At 35.0% G+C, this 11,490-nt stretch overlaps 1 long non-coding RNA gene across 1 annotated transcript; it reads right to left on the minus strand.

The window, feature by feature from the left end:
- Positions 1-6,452: 6,452 nt before the first annotated feature.
- LOC128922372 (uncharacterized) lies at positions 6,453-7,119 on the minus strand. Its single transcript, XR_008471618.1, has 2 exons — positions 6,618-7,119; positions 6,453-6,517 (listed from the first exon to the last, which is right to left on the minus strand). It is a non-coding gene; the product is annotated as an uncharacterized LOC128922372 (long non-coding RNA).
- Between the last annotated feature and the right edge of the window lie 4,371 nt (positions 7,120-11,490).

Consider the following 11,490-nt stretch of genomic DNA (forward strand, 5'->3'; position numbering starts at 1 on the left):
ATAAATAAACGAAATTAATAACGTTAAAACTCTTTCCTTCAAACGGAATCGGTCTCAACGTCATCATAACTCGACATTTTTTGGTCCTATCATCGTTGGAATACACCGACATCCAATAAAAAGTTTCAACACGGATCACACCCAACAACTAAATAAATAAAACACCCCAAAATTATAATGATTGAGAAATCTTTTTGTACGACCCATTATTTTTATTTTTATTAAAAGTGCAATCCAGACAAAAAACCTCAAATTTCAAATTGTGTATTTAAGTGTACTTAAATTCATTTTATTTGTCTCCCTTGAGTTAACCTAATTTTGCTTTGCACTAATTATTACATACATACATGTACCGAAAATAAGTAGTGCAATAAAAACATATGATTGTTTGCCGTTGGCTATTGCACTCTTGTCAAAAATAATTAATATATACACACACCCGCACTAGCGATCTAGTTCGTATAAGAATTGTTGGTAGCGATCACCAATAGCAGGCAATGCACACTACAGCAAGCACCCAATAGGAAATCCAATACGTGACCCAGTAGGAAAAATTACAAACGTCCTACAAAAAATTTAATTCCGATTTTTGTGGTTTATTTCGTGAAATAATTCGGATTTCGAATCCGTAGCAAATTTCAAGGATTCAGTAACAAAATCCCACTCACTCCACATTGTCACAGTTAGAAAGTCATATGTTAATGTGTCATAAAACCCGATAGCTAAACCCTCAAATACTTCTTCTCAACCCCACTCGGAAGGTTGCAACCTTTGCAATAAGCATCACTCGATTCGTGAATGCATCCAATTCCTAACATTGAATGTTGAGACCCGCATAACCACGATTAAAAAGTACGGATATTGCTACAACTGCTTAGCTTTATCACACAGTTATAAGAATTGCATTATTAAAAACACTTGTCGCAAATGTCACAAAAGACATAATACACTGATACACAAAGAATATAACCCTAGACCTGAATCCACCCCGGAGAATAAACAGTTCATTTCCTGATACCGCAATACCCATCCAGAACACAACCCAGCAAGCCTATACTACTACTATACAGTCCACTCAAACATCTCAAGACCCTCTCAACCCAAGTAGGAAGCAAACATTATTGGGTACTGCAATGGTTCAGTTAGAGCATAATGGTCAGCGATATTCTGCAAGAGCTCTAATAGATTCAGGATCAGAGGCCACATTTATATCTCAAAGGCTTCAACGAAGTCTGGATATACCCACCCACTCAATATCAGCCCAAGGGACAGGAATAACCAACACGGTTTTAACAACCCTCACGAAAATTTGCAATATTACCCTTTGTTCACCCGTAAACACAAATTACAAAATATCGACTCAAGCATTCATCATGAATAGCCTTTCCGATAATGTACCCACATACCCAATAAACCCAAATCTGGGTCTAAATAATCTTTGCTTCACCCTAGCGGACACCCAATTCCACAAACCGAGACTCGTGGATATATTAATTGGTAGTGATATCTACCCAAATATCCTACTAGGTGGTGTAAAACAAAATATTCTAGGTTCACTCCTAGCCCAAGAGACAAAATTCAGATGGATTTTGTCCGGACCCACAATCCAACCCTTCCAAAACTCATCCATTGCATCATTTCATAACACTATTAACCCTGAGTATATACTCACTCGGTTTGGGGAGGTGGAGGATATCCCAAAGGATCCCGTAAGTCCCAGATCTGATGAAATATGTGAAGAAAAGTTTCAAAAAACTACCCGAAGTAAATCAGACGGGCGCTATATATCAACCCTACCCACTACTCGGAAGAAAAATAAAAGGGATGATCACAACACGACCAGATCATCATCAATCACCCACCAACGAAGAAATAAAACTCATCGTCATGTTGCATGCGGATTGTGCAAGGATAACCACCGGTTAGCCACATGTACCAGATACTTGTCGTCTAACTTACACAAAAAATTGGAAGCAGTCCTCAACCACCGCTATTGCGTAAACTGTTTAGCCAGATCACACAAAACAGAAGGATGCACAATGTTCGATGTTCCACTTGCAATAGAAAACATCATTCATCTCTACATGGTCACCCAAGACTACACCCAGTAAACGAGAAAGAAGTTGTTGAGACACCCCGGCTACCATCCTTATTAGCTAAACAGACCCTTACACACTCTTAAACCCGACCCTAAGAGACTTAAGTGACGTTGCTCAAATATTCTTTGACAACATAGTCCTATCTGACCCTCATACTCACACCAAAGCAGAGCTAAAGCTGGAGATTGGAGCGGATACCTACACATTACTCGGATTGTTCAACCCTAACTTGCACCTTATAATAGATAAGTATACTCCAGAAATTTACTCATACCCCACTAATACTTATTTATTTCGCAGATACTGCATGGTGGCCGGTATGTTTAGTGCAAACAAATACTCCTCTGCATTACTCTCCAAAACGTAATAGATAAGTAATGCAGAGGAGATAAACCGCTCCAACTTCACCTATCACCGTCACCCTTTACACACAACAACATATAGAGAAAAATAAGTGAAGTGAATAACACGAAAACACCCAACCCGCGCTTTTCAAGTGAACTAAAAAACCCGCGCTTTAAACTAAAGATCACAAATACACAAAACTCAATTTAGAGTGAACTAATAATACAAAACACAACACGCAATTTAAAATATAATAAATCCAACCCGAGAATACAAAAACCCGCACAAAACAAAGTGCAACTAAAGAAGGAAGAAGAATCTACACATAACATAAATCCACAAAAGGAAGAATTATACTGTACACAACATAAAGAGGAATACAAACATAAAACAGGTCACTATTTTAAATATCCACTAACACTAAATTATAACTAATTAAACAAAGAACAATTAACCCTATTGTCAACCCTCACCCCCATATAAATAAACGAAATTTATAACGTTAAAACTCAAACCACTAACTCTTTTCCTTCAAACGGAACCGGCCTTAACGTCATCATAACTCCACAGATGTATTTATCTGATATTAAACATCAAATGATGGTCATTGAAAATGCGAATAATTGTTGCACCATATAGATAACTTCTGAGTTTCGGAGGAACAGCGTTTTTAATAGATATTTACTGAATTTGTGAATTGAAAAGACTGGTTGGTCTAGATGGTTAAGTCAGACTAAATTTTACAATTTATAAATTATAATAGTTCAAGTAGTGTCCGACCGATACTCATTTTTTGGTCGAAGCCGATGCCGATTAATCGGCCAGTTGACAAAGTATGCCGATGCCGATTCTTTAATGAACAAATTTATTTAGTACACTAGTATACTAACAAAAGAACAATAAAAACAAATAACATTACAAACTAAGTAAAAAATTAGTTCATATGTAAATATGAAGCTGTTTATTAATTTAATTAATATTCAAAACTAAATAAATTATTTTTATATTATTTCGATACAATAAAGATTTTCGATCGCAAATGTTCATGCAATCATTGATTCCGTTGATCAACTTTACCACAAATTGAGAACGTAAAACTGTTTTATCGACCTTTTTCGACAAATGCGACATGTTTGATAAAGTGTCTGTGCGTTTTGCTTTGTTCAACAAATATTAAAACTGACATTTAACTATAGTGAAATTTCTTCCAAAAAACTTTTAATTCGCCTTTGACTCTTTGAGAAATTTCGGTATTTCGAGATGGCTACTTTATATCGCTTTTAAACATCTTTAATTTATTTTTGTTAGTCTGATTTTGGCTTTTGTCTCTAAAATACCAATTTAAAATATAATTTAGTCCACCATCAGTAATTGTTTTCATGAAAACTTCCAAATGGTTTATTTCTTCAAAATTTCCGCACCTCACTCATCAACGGATAGATTTCGACCAAAATTTTCAATTTTGCGGATTCAATGATTTCGTAATTAGCGACATCTATTAGCCGCGGAATGTATTTTTTTCGACTCGGTAAGTGAATTCAATGTGTTCGTAAATTTTATGTTCGATAATGATTAAATGCTTCCGACGTAAAATTTTTCGATCGAATCGAACCATTTTTCGATCGAAACGTGATTAGGCTGATGAATATATAGATATAAAAAAAAATTATTCGCATTTTCTCAAAACAAGTTGCTACGTCAGCAATATAGCCTTTTATACTCTCGCAACCTGTTGCACAGAGTATCATAGTTTTGTTCACATAACGGTTGTTTGCGTCACCAAGAAATAAAAGAGTTAGACATGGGGTTATATATATATATATAAATGATCAGGATGACGAGTGGAGTTGAAATCCGGATGTCTGTCCGTCCGTCTGTCCGTCTGTCCGTCCGTCCGTCCGTCCGTCCGTGCAAGCTGTAACTTGAGTAAAAATTGAGATATCTTAATGAAACTTGGAAAACATGTTCCCTGGGACCGTGAGAGGGTTGCTTTCGAAAATGAGCAAAATCGGTCCACTGCCACGCCCACAAAATGGCGAAAACCAAAAACACATAAAGTGTTATAACTAAGCCATAAATAAAGTTATAATAGTAAAATTTGGAATAAAGGATCGCACCAGGAAGGGGCATATTTGAATGTAATTTTTTGGGGAAGTGGGCGTGGTCCCGCCCCCAAATTGGTTATTTATATATATCCCGCAAACCAATGAAGCTATATAAACCAAACTTTCTGCAGTCTTTTTTTAGCCACTTCTTAATATAGTTCAAAAATAAAAGAAATCGGATAATAACCACGCCCACCTCCCATACAAAGGTTAGGTTGAAAATTACTAAAAGTGGGTTAACTCACTAACGAAAAACGTCAGAAACACTAAATTTCACATAAGAAATGGCAGATGGAAGCTGCACTCAGATTTTTTTACAAAATGGAAAATGGGCGTGGCGTCGCCCACTTATGGGTCAAAAACCATATCTCAGGAACTACTCGACCGATTTCAATGAAACTTGGTTTGTAATAGTTTCCTCACATTCCAATGATATGTTGTGAAAATAGGCCAAATCGCTTCACAACCACGCCTACTTCCTATATACCAGAACTTAGAAGATGATCTGAATCGTTTACTTTGTAATATATAAAGTAAGCACTAGTGAAGATATCGGTGCAAAACTTTGCACAAATACTGTATTTATAGTGTGGCAGCCCATTTCTAAAAATCGCCGAAATCGGACCATAGGTTTTCAAGGCCCCATATATCGAACATGAGGACCTCGGTGCTTCTAACCTAATATTAGGGTTTCCAACTTTCAATTGATTTTATACAATATATATGACGAATATGTAGGTCAAATTGTGTATTATATAATATTAATTAAGTTAAATAAATAAATTGCGAGAGTATAAAATGTTCGGTTACACCCGAACTTAGCCCTTACTTGTTTTCTTTAAGGACAGAGTGAAAATTTTTGGGAGGTTCTTTTGCATGCACCACATAATCCAGACCAGCACCAAATGATTATTACCCGTTCCTGAATGATGTTGATTATGGAAAATCATCTCAAGAGAAACTTCTAAAAATAAACTCCCAGTTTTTTGCCAATAGCAACAAGGGTTTCTATAAGAGTGACATTATGAAATTATCTTCAAAATGTCAACAAGTTATTGAACAAAACTGTTCATATTGGAAATATTAATAATAAATTTTAAACAAAAATAATGAAGTTCTTTATACTAGGAATGATTGGTTCAGGCAAATATGAATCAAACTGTGTTTTATTAGATGAATAGAATGATTAATATTTTAGGCTTTTAAGAAATCAAGAAAGTAAAAAAAAAATATTATGTAAGTGTAATTCAAAAGGAGTAGAAAGAATCTGCCAAATATGACCGATGTTGAAGCCATTGCCAATGCTGAATTTTGTGGCCGATGCCGATGCCAAGGTCGATTAATCGGTCGGACTCTAAGTTCAAGTTAATGGTACAATGGTATTTCTGCTTACAAAGCATTATTACTTATTTTACTTATTACATATGTTTTACAATAAATTATGCATTTGGTTATGCATCGTAATTACTTAAATGCTGACTAAAGATAATGAACTCATAGTTTAATAGGTTATTCAAATTCTTGGAAATACTGTGCAAAGGAAATGGTGTCTTATTACAATTATATTGATTTCCGGTTGTCTGGTTAATTTCGTTAATAAATTCAGAAATTTTATCAGTTTTACGTTTTGTTGTTGGTTTATTTGTAACTTGTACGCCGATACTAGGCTTTGGCCAGTAAGAATGCCAACTATACCACTACACTTCCTTCTGTCGGAGACACATGACTTTTGCGTTTTCTGATGACAACTGTACACCTGTCTTAGCAATCCGTTACGACCTCGTTGCTCCGATGTCTTTATGGGCTGGCACCCAGTAGAATTAAAGCATCATATTCCTCTATGCGGCTTTCCCAACAGCATAGTTGAAATCGTTCCAAGAATTATTCCAGCTTCCATATAGTATATATAATGATTTTCGTTATTCTAGTTTTCTTTATGCCGAAGAATTGTGAGTTCTCATTATAAAACTTCAAAGATAAATTGAGAGAGTAAAGAATGTTAAGTTACACCCGACTTACTGATTATTATATGACTTTCCATATTCAATGGCACATAAAAAAAGGTTACCGGTTTAATTTTTTTTTATATAAAACATAATTTCATATTTCGTAAAAATTGCGTTATTTTTCCTTTATTTAATTTCGAACGTTTTGTTCTATTTTCATCTCTTTCGTGAGAAATATTTAAATATTAATATTTCAACATATTGCAGGTGTTTACCACAATCACAATTTGAAATTCTAATTTCCATTGTTATTCGATGGATGAATGGAAAGGCAAGTGAATTTGATTCTATATTTTATTTTTAATTCAAGTTTATTTAGAACAACCTCCTCCAAAAAATCTTATGATATTTCGAAATGTTCCTTTCACGTTTTCTGTTACTCTTTCATTACGTTTTCTAAAAATAATGGTATCTTCTTCTGGTGTTATCATTTCTGAGAATATTTCATGTATGAACTTTTGAAAAGTCCGTTGAGCATTTTTCAGCCAGAAGCAGAGAACTTATATAAATTAGAAGGCGTAAAATCTAAATCAAATCTTTCTGGGTACTGAATTGTAGTTTTCACATGGGGCACTACGTCACTTCCAAAATAAAAATACACCATGAAATAAGAGAAATGGGAACTAAGCTATAATTAGACACAATAATGTTCTCAAATGATTATTACATTATTAATGTGTCAATATTTCTTAATACAAATCTTGCCTCAGTTGCAACGCCTCTGTGTATGGTGACATGTAGTTATAACAACTGCGAGTTTGAACGAACGCGGACGAAGCTACAGGTGATTTCCTTGCTGTTGCAAGGATCGATTGCAGAAAATGCAAAAACGTGTGAAAATGTCTTAAGGGGTCATCACATGTGATGGCTGAAAAAAAATTGTATTATAAATTAATTAACATTCGTAACATGTTTAAAATACGGTAGTAAAGTGATTTTCAGATACAGTTTTAAAGATACAACAGTTAAAAGACTGCCCGTTTTGCTTCTCAAAACTGTGTTTTCAAACTTTCCACCATCGTATCTCAAAAACGGTTTAACCGAATGATTTGAAATTTGTAAGGTATATTCAGCACATGTAAATGTATGGAGCATTCCATGTACATATATACTTTATAAACCCAAACGATTACCCACCTCCCGCCCAAGCGACGCGTGGTGCGCATTCCGCAAACGAGCGGAATTTGCCGAGTCATGAAAGGCAAGAGTTTTTAAGCGTCGAGATCTCAAACTGCTCAGCTACAGAAAGAAAAATTTCAACAGCTAAGATTTAAAATTTGCAAAAACAAAAGGTTAAAAAACGTTTAATGTTGCTTACGAGGGCTGCTATATACATTTCTGGCCTAGGCAACACTAAATGTTGCCAGGTGCAATCTGACATTTCCATTGGAAAGTTTGACATTTTTTAGCATAATATCACTCAGAACGTTTTGTCATTTCATCGTGAATTGTTTTATTTACAGGGAATTAAAAAATTCAATTCGGCCAAAAAATGGAATTAACTCGTGAACATTTTCGTGCGATCATTTTTCAAAACTTTCGACGTGGATTATCGCGACAAGAGTGCATCGATGAACTAAAATCTTTGTACAGCTATGAAGCACCATCCTATAGCACTTTGAAAAACTGGTACAACGAATTCAATCGTGGCCGAAGCTCGCTCAAAGACGAATTCCGTGAAGGTCGTTCAAAAACAGCCGTTGTGCCAGAAAACATCGATGCCGTACGTGAACTGATAATGCAAGACCGTCATGTAACATACCTTCAGATAGTGGCATGCCTATGCATTTCTCCCACCAGCATATATTCGATATTGCATGAACACCTGGCCGTAAAAAGGTTTGTTCTCGTTGGATCCCTCACAATTTGACAATCGCTCAAAAAAAGGCTCAAAAAAAGTGCTTCGAAAATTGGTTTGAGCGCATGCAAAAGTGTATAAATCTTGATGGAGAATATTTTGAAAAACAATAAAACCATTTTCGTTGATAAATATTCCTATTTTCAGTATTAGGCCAGAAATATATATAGCAGCCTTCGTATTAAGCGAAGACAAAATAGTTTTTTTAATGCTAAAGATCGAATCAGACAAGTCAAATATGCTGGAATGAGAATTAAAATCATAACATATTTGGCGGAATGGTTTGTTTAACTCAAAATTTGTTCTCGAAGATTTTAAAAGTAATGGTCTAAACTGCCTAGATGAACGAAATGGGACATTAAACTTTATATCAGACAAAAGGAAAGAGCTACAAACAGAACCATTCAGAAGTTTTGCTAGAAATATTATACCTAGCATTTTCCTACGACTAGTGAGTGTAGGTAGATTTATAAGTTTTAAACGACTAGTATACGGAGGAAGATTCAATCTTGAATCCCAGTGTAAGTGACCTAAAGCAAAAAGTAAAAATTATTTTTGAACGGACTCTAACTTATCAGAATGGATATTGTAACTCGGATTCCATACCACAGAACCATACTCCAATATAGGTCTTACCAATGTTGTAAATAGAGTTTTAGTAATATACGGATCACTAAATTCTTTAGACCAACGTTTAACAAAGCTAAGAACACCTTTAGCTTTTAAAACAATTGAATTTACATGAGAATTAAAATTAGTTTAGGGTCCATAGTAACTCCTAAATCAACAAAGCTAGATACTTGCTCTAAACTGAAGTTATTTATTACGTAGGGAGAAGGATCAACAGATCTACGGGAAAAGCACATCGTTTTACATTTTTTAAGATTCAGTGGTATATCATTTATGTGACACCAGGTAACTAAATAATTTAAGTCCGATTGTAACTCAGTTCTATCATTATAAGAAGTATATGATTTAAAAAGTTTTACATCATCCGCTTATAATAAAATGTTTGAAAACTTAATTACGGAAGGTATTATCTAGATAGTTTAAGACATCTAATTCAGAAATGATTGGTGCATTAATAACGGTACTCGGACAAGACACATGCTGATATGACACATTCATAGGGGAGTTAGAACAATAATTAGACTTAAAGAATTCAGCAAACATATTAGAAATAGTATAATTGTCACATGACATGGTTGAATTATATTTCATCGCGGACGGATAATTGGAAATCCTGCGTTTGGAGTTAACGAAACCATAAAAAGATTTTGGATTAGGAATAATATTATTTTTAACTTTATTTATGTAGTTTTTATAAAATTTTTTGTTAACTACCGCAAACTCTCGACGTAACTTAGAATATTTTAAATAGTCACCAAGCATTCCAGTTTTTTTTATAAAGTTTAAAAGCACGAACTTTTCTATTTTTTAGTTTACATAGCTCTTTCGAAAACCACAAATTTTAGTTTTTACTTTGGGTAACAAAACATTTCGGAACAAACCTCTCAAATAAATTAAAGATAGTTTTATTAAAATGTGAAGCATTAAATTCAATACTACCACTATAATCGGGCCAAGTCAATTTAGAGAGTTCCAGATTAATCTTTTTAAATTTAGCTTTCGCAAAGTTGAAACTAAAACAATGGTCCTGTTTATTGTAAACAAGATCGGATTTGATTTCGATATTAATTTCCAAAGCAGGATGATAAAAGTCCTCAGGCAAAACCAGTGGCGGATCCAGAGACGATTCTTCGGAGGGAAATTGAATTTATCCTTCGATTTGGGTTTCAAACTTATTATTGCGGGAGAAATACAGTACAAATTATGAAACAAAAATTATCAATTCCATTTTTTAGGTAAACAAAGTGGTTATAATCGAAAAGTCAACCATATTCATGCATTATGTACATAGTGGCTCATTTTATTAATAAACAGAAAAATCCTTTTACATTGCGTGTTTCATAACGCAAAACGATGGCTGCCAAGTTTTGCGAATCTTTCGATGACTTCTTCGGCGGGGATTTCGATGTCATGATGCGTATGAAGCAACGCTAATCCAACTAGTCTTTCTTGAAGCATGGTCGTCCTAAGCCATGTTTTGATGCGGCGAAGATAAGAGAAAGAACGTTCAGAGCTCGCGTTTGTTACGGGAAGTGTACAGAATACACGGAGATAGGTGTGGATTGTTGGGAATATGTCGACATCACATTTTCTTAATGTTTCCAGTGCAGAAGTTGGAATTTCGCTGCCTTCAATTTTTTGTTGCTGCTGCCAGTGACATTGCCAGTAGCTTAATTCACCTTTGAATTTCAATTTTTGTACGCTTTTTTCATCATCCAGAAGATTCCCGAATCGTTCTATCAAGCATCCGATGAGATCATCGATTTCGTTTTCTTTTAAAATACTTGCTTTTTCTGGGAGCAACACACTCAATTGGTAACCATCCAAAACTTCTTTTGAAAAACGAGCTTCCAAATCCTCTTTGATGGTATCCAGCAGAGGTATGTAGACAGAGACCCTGTAGTAATCTTCGCAAGTTTTCACGTCATAATTTTCGCGTTTCGTTTGTCGACCACATGTTCTCGGTATCTCTTCATCAACATCGAGTTTTTCCGCCATTTTCTTGGCTTCTGATTAAATCAATCGGAATATTTCATCAACTTTTTCCCTCTTGTTTTCCAACGTGGCAAGCAACGTCCCAATCATTTTTGATGCCTTCGCTAAATCAATTGCTTCCTTTTGAAGAACTACGCTGAGCGAATGGGTGAGCGATAGAATGTCGCTGAGACAAAAGAGCCCGACGATAAATTCGAACTCGCGTAAAGCCGATATGAGAATTGTTGCTTTGCCTGCTGTTTCTCTGTTCTTCCACTCACTGATTTTTGACAGAGCTTCGATGATCAACGGTAACTTCGCAACAAATTGAAGGACAGCATCGTGCCTCTCTACCCATCTTGTTTCACACAACTGGAAAATTTTTTCACCAAGTATGTTTGCTAATACAGTCACACGTTTTGGAAATGAGTTCTTGAAGAATTTGTCGACTTCTCATATGGCACTGGCAACGT

The sequence above is a fragment of the Zeugodacus cucurbitae genome, chromosome 5 (genome assembly GCF_028554725.1).
Source record: "Zeugodacus cucurbitae isolate PBARC_wt_2022May chromosome 5, idZeuCucr1.2, whole genome shotgun sequence".
NCBI lineage: Eukaryota > Metazoa > Arthropoda > Insecta > Diptera > Tephritidae > Zeugodacus > Zeugodacus cucurbitae.